The sequence below is a fragment of the Lepeophtheirus salmonis genome, chromosome 2 (assembly GCF_016086655.4).
Source record: "Lepeophtheirus salmonis chromosome 2, UVic_Lsal_1.4, whole genome shotgun sequence".
NCBI lineage: Eukaryota > Metazoa > Arthropoda > Copepoda > Siphonostomatoida > Caligidae > Lepeophtheirus > Lepeophtheirus salmonis.
The window spans coordinates 31,962,328-31,980,200 of record NC_052132.2 but is presented as its reverse complement, the minus strand read 5'-3'; positions in this window follow the sequence as shown (position 1 = coordinate 31,980,200).

Below are 17,873 nucleotides of genomic sequence, written 5' to 3'. Positions count from 1 at the left end.
ATGAAAGATACAGAGTTACGATGATGGCTTGCTTGGGAGGTATAAGTGTAAATCCTTGTTAGACTTAAAGTGGAATTGATGATCAGGATTGGAGTAAATCTACATATGTTCTTCGTATATAAGGATTGGGATTCGTGTTTATTTCCTTATTCCTATAACTGCTTGTGGATGATCTAATATAAACATAATGAGAGCACTCTTACTAAAGATTCTTTGAATTATCAGGATTACCTAATTAAGTTTTGGTTCTAATAATTTTAAACACTGACAGGTGAATCTTTGTACAACTCTATCCATTGTAATCTCTTAATCCCATTCACTATACAAAAAATCAAACAAAAAAGCAACGTAAATCAACATGGTAACTATGAGTATTTGAAAGTTTTGTAGGAAATCAGCTTAGCTGTCATGACGTTTCATTTGATTATCTGCATGCATCTATGAGAGGAAGGTAAAAAAAAAACAATCAAACTCCATATTCAGCATGAAAATAGGCACGAATTACTCTGTTCTCGAACCTCAATTCCACACTGAGTCCAAAAAAAACCTACACACAAGAAATCCTCCGTGGTACTCTCTCTAATTCATGGGAACGCACTCGTGGTTACTTTATACTTAAATGTTCTCTCCTCAAGAATGAAAAAATTATGACCGCAGCTTTTGGAACACAAAAAAGACTTTTCAGATTTTCAACTACAGACAAAACAACCCAAACGTTCAAAAACAACAATTTGCAACATTTGTTGAAGTGATTACTCAGCCTACTAACATGGTTCCTCCTCTTTATTCTATGATTGACTTGTTACTGACAATTTGTAATTAACAAGGCTTATAAAAACTGTACTTTTTCTTCATTTCCTTCCATAAAGTTCTACTTTATCCCATTATTTGTTATTCCAATTAGGTGGACCACCAGTAAAGATTTTGTTGATATGTAGAAACTTAAAACAAAGCCATCATACTGTAAGCCTAATTCGAGTCTTAAGTCTTTTGTCATATGCCCGAGTCCTTAAATATTTTTATGGAGTCCACATCAAGTCCTCAGATTTCTTTTGAGTCCATTTCAAGTCCATACTTATAAAATTAATATAAAATTTACTTGAATTCCTTATGAAATATCTACTGAGTCCATGTGAGTCCTGAGTCTTAGCTATCGAGTACCATTCAGCTAATAAATCTTTGATTCTGATGTCCAATCGAGTCGTAGGTCTTCAAAATATGGACTCAAGTCCAACTTGATTTACTAGTCTTGAATACAAGTTTCTACCTCTGACATACCTATTACGAGCTTTATGTTGGGAGAGATCAGCGCAATATCAGTTTTTTTAACAAGCAGGTTTGCACCAATATATATAAACGTTATTTCATCATGAGTTCATTCTTATATGAACTTTTATATTTCATATGTTTTGAGATGGAGTTGTACTCAAAACTAATTGGTTTTAGCTCAGACAGAGTTTTTATTTAAAAAGATGATGTTAGTTATTGTGGGGCCGTTATTGCTATGATAATCTATAAAATCATTCGTGACCGGAAATTTTTCATTGAACATTTTCCCTGCCACTAACTTTTCAGCTTACATTTTTGCCACTGGTAACTTTGACCGTCAGGACATTTTACTGCATGATATATTCGCCGATTTTTTATATTATCCGTTCGAACTTTGGTCTTGTATCTCGATCATATTAATTATATAGCTAGAAGCAGAAGTGAAAAGGAAAATAACTACAAACAAATATATATTTAGGCAATAGTGAAAAAGAACAGAAGTCAATGAGTTATAAGACTATTTCGAGGAGCGCAGGCACAAGTTGTAGTGAAGGTATCTTGTCTTATAAAAGAATCCTCTAGGTCAACTCAAATGAACTTTGTGAGATTATAAAGTTATAATAATTGTCGTAGTTGTAACTTTATATAAACATTACGTGGCATATTAAGTAACTTTTCCATTTGGGGAATGTATACAATTCAAAATCAAACAAAAAAAAGAACAGGACTGACTATAAAATTCATAAATCAATGGTTGATTAATGATAAGTCAATCATTTTGATATTTTTTTACTTTTTTATTTATTCTCCTAGCTATATATTTAATCTGAACTAGGTTAAAGTGCGAACGGATAATATAAAATCATACACAGGCACAAAAATATATCGTACAGCAAGATCTCTTCGAGCAAAATTACCAACTGCAAAAATGTAGGCGAAAAAATTACATAGAACCAAAATAAAATTATCTTTTTTTTTACTTTCAAAAAATATATATATCATACAACAAGAGCACACAACAGTTGACGTGATATTAAACGACAAGGAACCCTAAAGCAATCTATATCTATATATGTCTAGCCTATTTATAGTTAATAGTCTTTAGTTCAACGTATTGATACTATTAGTTATGTAGATATCAAGCTTTCATACTTAAGTTTGTTATATACTAGTGTTGATAATTGAAATGTTCGTAGGGTAGGAACAAAATATAAAGGATATTTTGCTGTTGAACAAAAGAAAGAAACATAAATTGGAAGTTATAATGTTACTTATATATATATTAATGCCAATTACTTCCTCATACGAAACTGTTTAAATATAGTACATTTGCGCGTTTAAGTCAAAAATCATAATAAGACAAAAAAAACTGTTTGAAAATTTGCTATAAATATTTTTCTTCAAATTGAGTCTGAATTGTTTTTCGATGAATTTTGTTAATTTATTTTTAACCAATTATTCTGATAAGTCCGATTTTTAAAGGTTGTACTTTTGTCAAGTATTTTATTTTTCAAACCTCAACAGCAAAAAAATCATTTTCAGAATTTAGAAAAGTAATTTCATTTTCATTTCTAAAAAAAGATACAAGAGAAAATATCCCAAAGTTGTTATCACCTGTACATAATAATAGATTTTTTTAACTCTCAAACATTCGAATAGGTGTCAATACATTTGTTATAGGCATATTATGTATGTATTAGGTCGGCTGAAAAGGGGGTAGGCTGACACATAGAACTAAAGCGTATGATCCTTTAGTTAGCATTAACTTTTAAAGAATATGATTACATGTTTGTCAGCTGTCAGACAATTGATTCGTGAGATAAAGTATTATAAGTGCAACAAATTTTGATCTAATAATATTGTTCAAGCCAAGGCTTGGCTTAATCAACATTATTCAGACTCTGCCATTGATAAATAGTTTACTATATTTAAACGAGGAAAATTAGTGTCAAATATGATGTACACAGTCAGGGGGTCCACAGTGGCTGGGCTTGAGGGGGTTTAGTCTTCCTTAAATTAAAGAATTTTTGCTAACCCTACAGACGCCCCTGGGAGTGGACATCCAAAAGAGGCATTTAAAAGGCTTATCCAAATAATTTTGAATGTTTGTAAAGTGGACTGAAATACTACAAAAATCCAAGGAACGTGTTGAACATATTGTGCATATTTGAACATGCAAAAGCTGTCTGCAAAATGTGCGATTGTTGAGTTTACAATCGGTCAAAAGAAGCAACGTATCTTCTAGTAATAACTTTTAGGAAAAAATTAACTATAATAAGTAAAAATTTTCTAGAGAATTTGTGACTAGTTGTTAGACACGTGCACACGCAAGAAGGATGGAGTGACTTTATTCACTTCTCTTCTTATAGGTACATGAAAGATGTACTTGATATTTGCTATCAAAATGGAATCAGCATGAATAAACAGACAATTTAAAGAAAGAAAGAAGCTCCCCCATAAAAACAATGATGATTATTATTTCATGCCCAAAGTTTACTCATAAACAATTTACGATAATCATAAGCCCCATCCAATTAAAAATCCAAAATATATTTTATTATTCTTCTTTTTTTTTTTCAAAGCCATTATTATTTTTTGTGTACGAGTATTATGTATTATTTATATATTTTTTTAGCATACGAAGAAGGTTCTATGATGATGTTGATTGAATTTTAATCAAAATATTCCATAAAGGAAAAAGAAGGTACGTATTTTATGAGAGATCCGTAGGTTGATCAAGATGATGGTGCGAGAAAGGAGAATATGATGATGACCTCAGGAGAACAAACAAATACGTATACATATATTTAACAATTATTAATTATTTATGAGTTGAAGTAATGTATTATGTATGTATATTACAAAATTATTATGGCACAGCAAAGCAAGGCCTTTGATGCTGCTATGAAGATGATTACTATTAATGGTTAAGCAGCACCTTACTGAGTGGGTGACTTTCTCTATAATACCTGATGAAAAGGTAGAGTTTATTATGCATTAGTTCCATCCTCTTTAATCACAAATTGTGAACAACAGCTGTCGATATTATATACTAGTGATAGTACACCGCATTAGGAGTACACTAATAGACTAACTTTGCTTTGATAATAAAGAGTGGAGATTTTTGTAAGGAAAAAACTAAATTTAAAAATTAAATTATGAAAAACAATTGTTGCGTGTGCTCTTTTTCCTTTTTTTGGACATTATTTAATTCGGCGCTGTGCTGTAAAAAGAACTATCGTCTATCTTGGTGTAAATTGTTTTTAAAACGCATGATAAAATAAATATATATTAATTGAAATGTAATTATAATATTTTTTCAGCTCTAATACTATATTAAATTTAAAAGGTTCTCTTCTCAATATCAAACATTCATTTTATCCTCACCCCCTCAAATCATATAACAGGCAGCTGATACTAACACAAGTCTTAATTTATTAGTATCATATGTGTCACTCTTGCCTTCACCTAATGTTTGTTTTATCCTTAAAAAAAAGTCAACCTTATTAATACAGAAAATAATTCCACAAACAATTCTAAATTTTTCTCTTTGTTACTCAATACTTACATGTTCTCGGTGACATCATGAAAGAACAATATATAAACAAATTGAGAAAGATAATAATTATTGTTCAAGTTTCCAACAACAAAAAAACTTGAACTCTAAAAAATTCTTAGGATTTACAACAGAATATATTTGTGTAAGTGCTATTCTTTATATATACATGACGGGCTGAGCTAAAGCTACACAAACTCATTGTTAAAAATGTGTCTTTAGCAAAAAATCAATCAACTATTCCTTTATTAACATAATAAAAAGTATTAAAATATAAGTATTCATAATTTGTTTCAATATAATTGGCATCCTATCTTTTGACAAGAAAAAATATGACTAAATTTCTAATTTATTAATAAGTTTGAATTAGTGTTGTCACAATATCAATATTTTCGTAACGGTTATTGTACCAAAATTTAATAAGTATTTTGAGAAGTATTAGTACTTTTTTTAAAAATATTTTTACTATTTGATAAAATGTATTGTGAGGTCCTTGTATTTTCTATTTAAAAAAAAAAAAATGTTATTCAACAACCTTTTTCAATAAATGGAATGAATATTTCTTCAATTGTATTTATTTTTTTATATTGACCATTTTTTAATGTCTTTTTCTAGGACCATCACCTTATTGTTAGTCTATATATTTAAATCTAACGACAAATCTCTACCGCACGGGGACCCAAGTCAAGAGTGGGTCATAAGACAAGTCAATAAATCAAAAAAATATTTAATATTCATAAAACTTATGACTGTAAACGGAATCTGAGAATTACTTGATTGATGTGCTTTTTTGAATGGGTTCTACCTATAGCATTTTAAATGGCATCATCTCTTTGTTAATATCCTACCTTTTTTAATTACCACTTGTGGTATTTATGACCCAACAAGTCTCATATTTGCATATATTACTTATGAATTATGACGTTTGTTTTCGTGGAACGACTTGTGACTAAGGGGAAGATAAATATAATGAATCAATTGATGAAAGATGTAAATAAACTGGATTTGACTCATATACCATATCGAATATAATATCATTATTAGGGAAGATATCGGCCAATTTTTATTTATTTTGGGGTGTATAAGAACCTTTCTTGAGCAATAGCCATAAAAAATATAGTAACATTAAGAGACAATATATCTGCTGACAGATACCACTATAGGGTGCAGAAGCTAATTGTGCTGCAAATGATTACTCAATTTTTTCTTTAAACAAATATTATAAAAGCTTCATAAATTATCATTTATTTAATATAATAAAATCACTTCCAGCATCCATTACAGCCTCTATAAGAAGCCCCAAGTGCGAGGAAGCTTTTGCCACTTGGCCTCTAGGCTACCCTTAGAATTTATTCTTGATCCTAATGATAAGTTCGTCTTTGGTGTTGGGTTCAGTTGGATTGTCAGTCGATTGCATCAACAACACAAAAAGATCAATCGGGTACAGATCCAGGGAGTTTTGGGGCCAAAATTCTGGCGAGAGGAAGTGGTCAAAATGGTATTTGAACCATTTGATGCTTTTTTTTAGTGGGGAAGGGAGCCGAGTCTGTTAGGGACATAAAATCCCTTCCTAGCCTTGCAAACAAATGGCTTACTGAGTCCCAGAGTTTGAGTGATTGTTGTATTATCCCTCCCGGTGCGGATTCTAAGGAGGCTCTGTGCCATTTCCAAAAATGTGGGACAACGAATTCATCAATTGAAACTATTTCTACTGGTACAAGTTGAAACAAGTTATCTGACAAACAAAATATCAGATGCTTTAGTTCCTGCGTTTGCTCAAAGGTGTCTGCTTAAGAGAGTCATAGATAGCTTTCACATCCTGTATGAACTAGTATAGTCAGTGATGCTAGTCAGTAGCATTTTGAGTATGTAAAAAAAAGAAACCAAAAGTATAGTCAGTGATGCTAGTCAGTAGTATTTTGAGTATGTAAAAAAAGAAACCAAAAGTCAACATGTTAACCTTGACAATTGGAAGAATGTTTTGAAGGAAAGCAGCTTATTTGTTTTGATGTTTCATTAAGTTATCCACAAGTCGGGGTGATGAAGGGGAAAATAAATAAATAAACAGCGATGAGGAGATTAGCTTAGGTTTTATTAGATCAGCTGTGACAAGACAGGGTAGATAGAAGGAAATTTACAAGGACAAAGGGAAAAATTACCCTGATTTTGATTCTTACTTCTACTCTGAATCCAAAAATAACTTTCTATTATAACTCTGCAACAAATCATCTGGAGTTTTGTCCTTCTTTCATGAACTGGTTTAAACATTAAGTAATATAGTTGAGTGAAGTCATAATAGACACATTTAATTACTTGTAGGAATGACTGGACCATAATGTAACAGAAATGGTCAGAAATACAGTCTTTATGTCTAATTAAAGACTGACATAAAACTAGTCAAAACTACTGTTAAACTAAATTTGCAATTAATTTATGTAGTACATACAAATATTGAAATGAATTGGTGGAGTTTAAATGGAACTATGACCAAATTAATGTTCTAAATTAATAACCATGCAATAGGAATGTACTTGTAAAATAAACTATGGTTAAAATGGTTTAAAACACCATAGTTTTGATAAGGACAATGTATCTAAAGATCAAAGGGGGGGGGGGAACTAAGCCCCCTTATTTATTTATTTTTTGTCAACATCAACAATATTGGATACATAAAAAAAAGACAAAAAATGGGGGCGAGGGGGGCTTTTTTCAAATGAGAAGAAATAAATGGGAGATGATAAGATTTTTCGTCTTTTCTTATTATTTTTTTGTTTTATTTCATTTTTCCAGATGTGAATGATCTATTTAATTGCTAAATATGTCTCTTTCACGTTCATCTGCTGTCAGCAACAATTCATCAGAGCCATCACATTTTATATTATATCATTATATAATGTAATGTATAACATAAAATAAATAAAGAAAGATAGTAAGAGAAATCTTAGTCTTTTTCATCTTATTTTGATTATTATTATTCATCTTCCCTCTTGAGAATGAGAACCGAAGAAGAAGAAGAATAGTAGAAAAGGAGTAAGATGACAAATTTTCTTCTTTTGTAACGTCATATGTATTAAAGTATGTTGAATATAGAAAAGAAAGAGAAAACAATTGTCAACGTGTAGGTACAAAGTAATGGTGTGAGGAGATCAATATTTCTCTGCCCGTTCCGGTAACAACGCAATATAGTATCATTGTTTTGATACTTTATTTTTAAACTTAAAATATAAAAGGCTAAAAGGAGGATTCAGATGTCTCCCAGTAATGTCTGCTGTTTTGGGTAGTCATAACAGAGGGGGGGGGGGTTATAAATAATGACTTTTTGCACAGTGAACGCGTTCCAGCCCATTTTTTTAACGCAATGATCATTTTTTCATTCCTAAAGGTGTATTAGAATTTGAGACCTCTCTATGATTGCAGTTTTAATCTATTTGAGGTTCAAGTGTGCCGTTCGATAATAGCTTATAATAATCTAAATGATTTATTTAATTAAAATAGGTGTTTCTATTTATTTATTTTTTGTCTTTTGGTGTACCTTGGGCACAAAAAGTTTAGGAATCAGTGTCTTAAGGGAAATGTATTTACGAGGTTTCGTGCAATATCATTTTGTGAGCCCTAATAATTAGGTTGTATAAAGGTTTCTCAAGTTTTTGAGGGTATGTTTACGTAAGATTTTGATATCTTATGTCAATTTATTACAAAAAAATATAAGAAAATCGTGTTTCTGTTGGGAAATTTCGTTAACAAATAATAAAGATTGATCATCCAACGGGTTCTCCACACAGGAAGGAGCTGCAGATGTTTGAGGGGGAACTAATATCTGAGTCTTTTTAATCATTTTAGGTTACTTTTATGTTGACGGGCCGCATATTGATTTTGAGAGGGTAGTCGTTTTAAGAAATTTGGTTGTTTGGTTATTCGGTGGTTTTATTTTTTTATCACGTAATGATGCTGAAATTTAGTATAGTGCCGTCAAAAATGCCTCAGTAATCCGGTAGTACTAGAGTTCAGTTAAGAAATTTAGTAGCTACGCCTTTGGTGGTTTTGAAGTGTATTTGAATTCCAACATCTGTAGAGTATGTATATAACATTTATAAATGCCTCGGTACTCCAGTACCACAAAATTACCGGAGTCTAGTTAAGACATTTGGTGGTTACGTCATAGATGGTTTTAAACTGCTATAACGAAATGATTTTGTATACAACACTTGTAATATATGTTTAGTATAGCATTGTCATAAATGCCTCAGCACCGAACAACACTAGTACAAAGTATCTCCCTCTATTTTACCAATTCATTTGGAATGCTTAGCTGTACGACACCTTGTATCATCATACTTCCATTGTTTATTTGTTTGTCTGTGGTATTAGTCTATATTTACAAGATGTAAGAACTTTATTCTCATCACACAATAATAATAAAAAAGAAAAACTACTCTGGGAACAAACCAATGAACTCATTTGTTAGAGAAGAATAGAAAAAACTACAAACAAATATATTTTACATACATATTCCTCCGTGGTTTCTGGATATTAGTGATGAGACTTGGTTTGATATCAATATTTTCCGATCGAGTCTCTACTCTTTTCGAACCAAGTGGTTTAATATGTCAAAATGATAAATTTTGAATATTTATTGTCTTTGAAATTTACGGTAATAACATCTTTGTCAAATTAAAAGTCGAAGGGATTTTTGAATCTGAAAATCTTTGCTCAACCTCTCATTTCTTCAATGTATTTTTCTTAACTCACCAAACTATGAAAAAATGAGCAATTGAAATCGTATTAAACCAAAAAAATATATAAACTGGCCTTATTTGTATAAGAACGACTTGTAAATGATGTTTTCTTATATCGTTTGGATCAAGATTTCGTTCAAGTTCGGAAAAGTAATCCTTTTCAACTATTGGATTCTTTTATGTTAAACGGACTATGAACCCCCTTCACTAATTTATACAAGATGCACACATACATATAAGACAATTGCAGTTTCGTAGGACTTTAGGTATTCTATTTATGTTCACAACAATGAAACAAGAATGATATCATCAAGGGTTCATGGACCATTAAAGAGGTCTAGACTGAATTATGGGATTTTTCTGAGGAGGAGTATGTTATTACTTTTTGACAAAACTTCTGAAATTGGAGAACTTTTAATGAAATGTTATGCAAAAATTAGTTGTTTTTCTGTCGTTATTTTAATTAATCAGACCGTTCTAAGATTACCAGACGAAAACCTAATACTAGTAGAAATAACCTCTATATTTTCTCTTCTGATTATAGCAGGAGCATTGAATTGACTCTATGTGTAATTATTACCTTGGTTGAATCAAAGATAGGGGAAATCGGGATACTCAAAAGAGACACGAAAATCAATTATATATATATATGCCCATAATAAAAAATACAACGCAAATAATCGCGGTACAAATTTACTCTTGTATATATATATATGTTAATGCTCACAGAAAAAATAATAAATTAAATAAAATATTTTCAATTCTACCATGAAGGCTAAAAACAAGGATTTTCTTTCATTAAGAGTATAGAATCAATTTAAAATCCGGATGAGCGTAAAAACCACGCCTGCACTGTATTTATTAAAGGTATGGTAAGTCAATAGAATGATACTTTTGACGGTGATAACTATAGTTATCTCCGTCAAAACCTTAAAATCCTTGAATTATGGAAATATATAAAATATTGCCCATCATTCAGTATACTAATACCCTTAAACATAACAAAAAAGTTTCCAATCAAAATATAATCACATTGTAATTTTGAAACTGTGGATTCAAAGTTGTCAAGATCATATTTCTTGAAATTTTTTAGTAATACAAATACAACAGTTATTCATGGTAATAAATCAAGACAGATATAAGGAATTATATACTTTTTTTAAATTAAGTTGATCATTAAGTTAATTAAAGACCAAAAAATAGGGATATAGGTGTCTCAAAACTTTGACATCTACTCTACTTTCGTTGTCCTAAACCTAAGGAGCACATCCAAATCGGACTTACTAGTTGTATAATCTGTAGTAAATGAAGCCAATCATCAATCAATCTCCAATCTAGGAACAATAAATAATTTAATTAGGTCTATGTTAATAATAATATTGTCATTGAAAGATGCATAAAGTTTTACTAAACTAATTCAAGGGATAAACCATATAATATTATAAAACTGTAAGCAAAGGCTCAAGTGATATTCGAATTAAATAATTTCAAAGAAACTGTGATTTATGAACTTCACAGGACTGGTTCTTTTATATAGGTATATGTTAAAATACTAACTAAATTTACTAAATCAAATAAATACTTTTTTCTCCATAAAATATGAAAAATATTCGACTAATGACCTTTTGAACTTATGTTATCGGATTATATTATTTATCAGTTCTTCTGCACTTTTTTAAATGGCCGACTTGAGCCTTTGCATACAGGGCTAAAGTATTATATCTATAAACAGCGGTAGTTTACTATAATATTTTTGAGAATGATTCATTCTACAACGGGCTACAAAATGTCCTACTTTTTTGAAGGTCTAATTTTAAGGGTAAAACCGATTTTTAGTTTCAAATTAAGAACCAATTTTGAAAAATGACTGCTTTTCGTACGTTTCAAGGCTAATAAAAATACAAGGCTACACCTTCATGTAATCGGACTTGCTAGAATTTTAAATCTGATGTATTGTACCAACTACTGGGCAAGATAGGCATATTTTGACAAAACACGCCACCACTCATAGTCTAATGACGTCACTATGACTAGAATTTTCAATTTGATATATAGTAGCAACTCCTGGAGAAGAGAAACAGTTTTTTAACAAAACACGCAACCACACATCTACACTGACATCAATAATAAATGCGTGGTAGAAGTCAAAAATCAGTCCTACACGCGTTATGGTATAATGTACTTTGTATTTTCTATTAACCTTGGTACGTCTGAGTTTTCAATGGTTAATTTTTTTTATATAAATACTTTTGATCACATTTAAAAAGAAATATTTCAAATAGTAATTTTGACCTATTACTAATTAAACTGACTAAAATTTATATCGATATTTAAATAATAATTGGGTTCTAATTGTGAATAAGTAATAGTTATACTGGTCTTTTTCATATATTTCATACAGTTAAGGATGAAACATAAAAGGTGTTGGGCCTTAGGCATGATTAGACCGGATTTGCTCCTCATTTAATATCCATTTTCTTTCTTTCCGCGTAGTATATATTATATACATGCTGATTGCAGATATGAATAGCGACAAGGGAGAAAAGAGAGAGAGAGAAGCAAGTCGATGAATTGCTCTACAAAATACTTGATTAATGTGTGCAAAACCAATGCAAAAAATAACAAGGAAGACAACCAAGTTCTATAATTAAGAATTTTATTTTTTTTTCTTCCAAAATTAAACACGAAGAAATAACAATAATAATGAATTATTCGATCCATCAAATACTCTCTCACACACATACACTGAAAATATTGCAATTTTTTATCATTTGATAAAAAATACAAAAGAATAATAAATTAGAACAAAAATATATTTATTTATAAGGGAAAAAATATGTACCTGAGGATTTGAGGAGCCTTCTCTTCTTCAGCAGAACCATGATGTTAGTCCTATCTAATAAAATAATAACAATAACAAAAGTATATTCCCAACTAACTGGTTGGTTGGCTCCTTCCATGATTTCCCACCCATTTCTAGTTTGATTGACAGCCAGGTATTTTATTATTTCCCTTGTATTATATTTTTTTTACTATATGTTTAGACACACATATTTTTTTTCTCCATATTTTATATACATTTATTTTTTAACGAATTAGAAACGATTATATTTTGACGGTTATTATCCAATCAGGTTCATGAGATACTCACGAATCTTTTCTTAACTGCAAATGAGTATATTTATTAAAGAAAATATGAAAAAACAACTTGGCATGGATTTTCACAAAATCCATGCTCTTGATGAGGAGGACTTGACTTCGCAATTCCATAAATCAAATCATAAATAGGGTATTTTCCCTACTTTTAATGAGGTTTTTATTTTATTTAAAAAAATCATATCTTCATCTATCTATTAGTAGCAAAGTATTATATATGTAAATATATGAGATGAAACAAGTTTTGTGTATATTTTGGTATGTTATTTATAGGTTAAAAATCTGCTTTTCAGCACTTTTTTTTATCCATTGTTCAAAATGCCATGGTGCTCAAATAAGCACAGAAGAAGGAGATATATTTGGAATCACAATGGATATTCTCGGTGGTCAAGGGCAGGCGTTATTGATGAATTTTTATTGTAAATGAATTTAGCAATTTGAGCCTGACTCATAAGGTGTACATAGAATGTTATGAAATATTGAATAGAAAATCCTAATGTTCTATTGAAATTATGTAAATGAAGAGGAAGAGATAAAAACACAATGAAAGTTTTTGATACGCATTTTCAAATACAATGGGAATCAGATTCTGGGGTTAATCATTATTATATTGTGTCTTCAACAAATTGATAATGAGAAGAGGCCAGATATCATAATATATCAGTGGTACTCAACTGCCGTACGCGTATCATTGGGGGTCTGTAAACTTCTCTTTAGTCGGCGTACATGGAGGCTTAAGTGAGGGAAAAGTTTATTTTAAAAAATAGAATTGCACGAAATTTATATATGTGGTACGTCAATACAAAAGCAAGTAAGGATCATTTTTCTAAAAATTGATTGTAGATTACATCAGGGGAGACGGCAGAGGGTGGGCTGGAGGGGTTTTAGCCCCCCTTCCCCTCCAAAAAACATAATAATAATTAGGAATTTTGTTTTTACTATTTTTTTTTAAATTTAATTTTAAAATTATTTTTTCAAAAAAATGTAATTTTCTATGAATAGTTATTGATTGAAAAAAAGAAAAAAAAATCGCCGAAAAATTTAATATTTGAAAATAATTTCATTTAATTTTTTCCCAAAAAATTATATTTTGCGAGACAGTTGTCGATTTTTAAATTTTTTTTGCAATAATTTTTTTTTAAGAATAGCAATGAATTTTTGAATTTTTTTCCTAAAAATTTCATATTTTTTTCCAAAATATTTTATTTTTGTGGGTAGCTGTGAATTTTTAACTTTATAAATATTTGAAATTTTTTTTGTAAGCAGCTGTGGTCCTTCTAACATTTTTTTGAAATTTTAATTTTTATATTTCTTTTTTCTACAAAATTCCAAAATCAAGCCCCCTGCCCCCCCAAATAAAAGTATATATATCCAGAAAACGCCACCGGCATATTCTTTTAAAAAAATTATAGTCCATTTCTATGAACGAATTATTCTTATTAAACCTTTTGGTATGTCATGAATTGTACTTAATTTAATTAAAAAAATTGTCACGATAAAAAGATAGATACATTTTTATATTTTCTTTAAAAGCAACAATATTGGGCATAATATAAGTCCCTTAAATCAAATAAAAGTTATAAACTGTAGTTAATGTTTGTAAATATATTAACTTATCCTGGAAATTTGAATACTAATCTATGTCAAATATGTATTTATGTCTATATTAATTTAAGAACTTAAACTGTGATTTTCTTTTTTTTTAAATTTTTGTTCAAGATTATTTTTATATTGACGCAACAACATTGAAAAAGGAAGGGTATTTAATTTTTTTGTTTTTTTCCAAAATTTCGAATGTTCAAAAGTCTTACAGAATAGTGATACTTAGATATCTTGATATTTTATCATATGATACAGAATCAATTATTACTTTTTCGAAATTATACATAAATCATTATATTGAAGGCAAGACATATATGAGGTCTATGTTTAATATTTTACTTACTGTTTTATACTGCATTTGAAATTACCTTGATATACATATTGTCAAAGCTGTTGTATTTGAGTCCTGTCTTGGGCTACGAATTGTAGTAATATCAGCTTTATTTTGCATACCTATGTACAAGATCCAATTTGACTTTTTTTAATGTAATATTTATGCATGTCCTCTTTGAACTTTTGGGCCAGGGCGATCAGGGACTTATGAAACCAAATGGATTTTCACACCATATGAATTCAAAATTGCAGTTTTCCCATCTTTGGGCTCAGAGTTGTGTTCAAACATACATATTGAAACTCAACCATTCAAAAGAAAAAACATATCCTCTATTTACAATTGCTTTGACCAACTTGAGACTAATGAAACCAGATTGATTGTGAATTGGACTCCCACTTAACAGAGTTGGATTCAAATACAGGTCTGCTTAGTTTCTTATATACCTATATTAATAAAGGGTATGTGAGTCTTTTTGTCTTAGAGGGTACACTTTTAATATCAAGTGTGTGTAGCTAGAGCTCAGCTCGTCATATTAAAAAAAAAAAGAATATATACTCGTATTTTTAGGGTAGTAAATCCCATGCATTATTTGGCATACATTTTTTTTTCTTTTGATGTTCTTTTAATTGGTAGAATGGGGTTGCACTGATTAAGTATATATAAACATTATTGTATCACAATTACTTCATCTGACGTAGGAATTGTATTTGAAGTCCATATACATCATGAAGTATATTTCCTTCTCTAGGAACTACCGAGGCGTGAACCCTCCCACATTGATTTCAAAACAATAATTTCTCCCGAAAGTGTTGTCCCTTGAGCTACGTCTTTTCATACGATTCTTATTTGTTGGCAACCTGAAAAATGTGTTTTAATTTTCTCTGGGAGGAGATCACATCTAAGTATACAGTAACAACGTGTGAGTGTGATAACAAAAAAGGAAAGTAACACTGAGGATTTTTGGAAGAGTTATTTTCTAAGCTTATATTATTAAAGCAAAGTTTGTCTGTTCGTGTATGCTTAACACTTCATGAAATGACGGTTAATTCCGCTAGTACACAATTAAGTCAAATATACATGTGGAATATAATGTATAATAGAACCCATTTTGACTAACACAACTCAAACTTTCTCTCGTAAATAATAATTCTTCATCCTTCCTCCTCTTTACTTTTTTTTTTTTGAGCCCATGAATATTTGTGTCTGTGTGTATATCTTAAAATCACTGCAAAGTGAAACTGTGCAATTTAAAAAAAAATCATAGTCATAATTAGAGGCTCATTTTCTTTTCATGCTTCAAAGTTAAAATGATGGGCCATTGTTTTTGTTTTTCTTGAGACAATTTGTCTATCTAGCTACATATTATATATGAATATACGTTCAAGGGTAGGGGTGTGCGGAGAGAGTGGTTTGGAGCCCCCTCCAAAATAATTAAATTTACTTTTTACCCTATATCTTTTTCGATAAATGAAAAGATTTTATGCGAAAACAGGGGTAACTTTTAAAAAAAAAAACTCCTTTGGGGAAAATTTTAAAGCAAAGCAAAATTATAATATTCAAAACTTTGTTTCTATTTTTTTTTAGAAAAACTGTAGATTTTTGAATTTAAAAAAAAAAATTAATATTTGAAATTTAAAAAAAAATTAATACTTGAAATTTCATTTTTGAAAAATTAATATTTGAAATTTCATTTTTGAAAAATTAATATTTGAAATTTCATTTTTGAAAAATTAAATTTTGTGATTAGTATAGATTTAAAAAAAAAATTCAAAAAATTTATTTTTCTGTGATTAGCTTTGGATTTTTAAAACTTTTTCCTTCAAATATTTAATTTTTCAAAAAATTGAATATTTGAAATTGTTTTTAAAATTTTATTATATGGATTTTTAAACTTTTTTTTTTCTAATTCTAAATACCAAGCTCCCTCCCTTAAAAAAATACCAATAATATCTAATCCTGCGGACGCCCATGTAAGGTTAATTTGTCCTTCAGCCAGATTCTGTGAAATAAAATTTTAAATTTTAGGATCCCCAGACAATCCAAAATGAGGTTGTAAATGTTTAGTAATTCATTGTGTATTTTAAGTAAAAAAAAAGCTATTCTACTCTAGCAACTCTTAAAAGATGCAAAATTAAGTCATGAATACGTTAGAGTGTGTTTGCAATTGAATTTGCTGAACTTTACCATATCAAAACTATTATTTGGCGGTTTAATATTGGTGCTTTGTTGAGCAACATTGTTTGTCGATGTACACCACTATATATTCTACTTTTTGTTTAATGGGAAACATATAGGAAACTTAAATATATTTTCCTATAAATTAAACTGATCATTCCAGAGTTTTTTTTATCTTAAGAAATTATAGTCAGTATCAAACCCCGTCTCACATCTCAGCAGTTATGGTTGCAAAATTAACAGAAATAGAGTTCCATCTCGAGGTGCCCACAGTACTAACAACCTCACACACCTTCATTCTCCTGTCATCCATCACTATATCATGGATTTTATGAAGGCTTTCTGGAGTAGTAATATCAAGAGGGGGTACAAAACGTTGAGCGTTACTTGTGCACCTATTGTCAATTTGAAAATTTTGAAACCACTTATAAACTGTGCTAATCGAAGGTGCAGAGTTTCCATAATGTTTAACAGGCTTTTTTTTTTAAGTCTCCTGAGGCGTTATGCCTTTTATAAAGTAATATTTAATCAACAAAGAAATTTTTTTTTTTTTTGTCCATTTTTACAAAATTACTCCTCTACCTTGATTCAAACGAATAATAAACAAAAAGATATACACAGATTTGTCTATAAGTTGGTGTGTACTCTTCCATTAACTCCTATTAAATAAACATAACCTTTTTTATTCATACAAAAATATGATATACAATAAGTCTCTTTTTAAAATTTATCATTGAAATTCCATACTATTTTCCTGTCGTAACCATTCTTGGTTACGGGGACAGTTGCAACATTTAATAAGTGGTAATCAAATGAAATTCGTATGCTCCAACATTAAAAAATAATTTGATTAGTTTATTAATATTTTTTTTTTTTTAATTGATAAAGAGGACAAAAATATTTTTTAATACATTGGAAGAGGATTTAAAGATCCTGAAGGAAAGTGAAATAAAACATTTATTTGACGTTGTCATGTAACTTGTAAGATAAGATACATACTCATTTAATCCTACTTCCTTAATGACATTGTTGTAGACACCTTCCT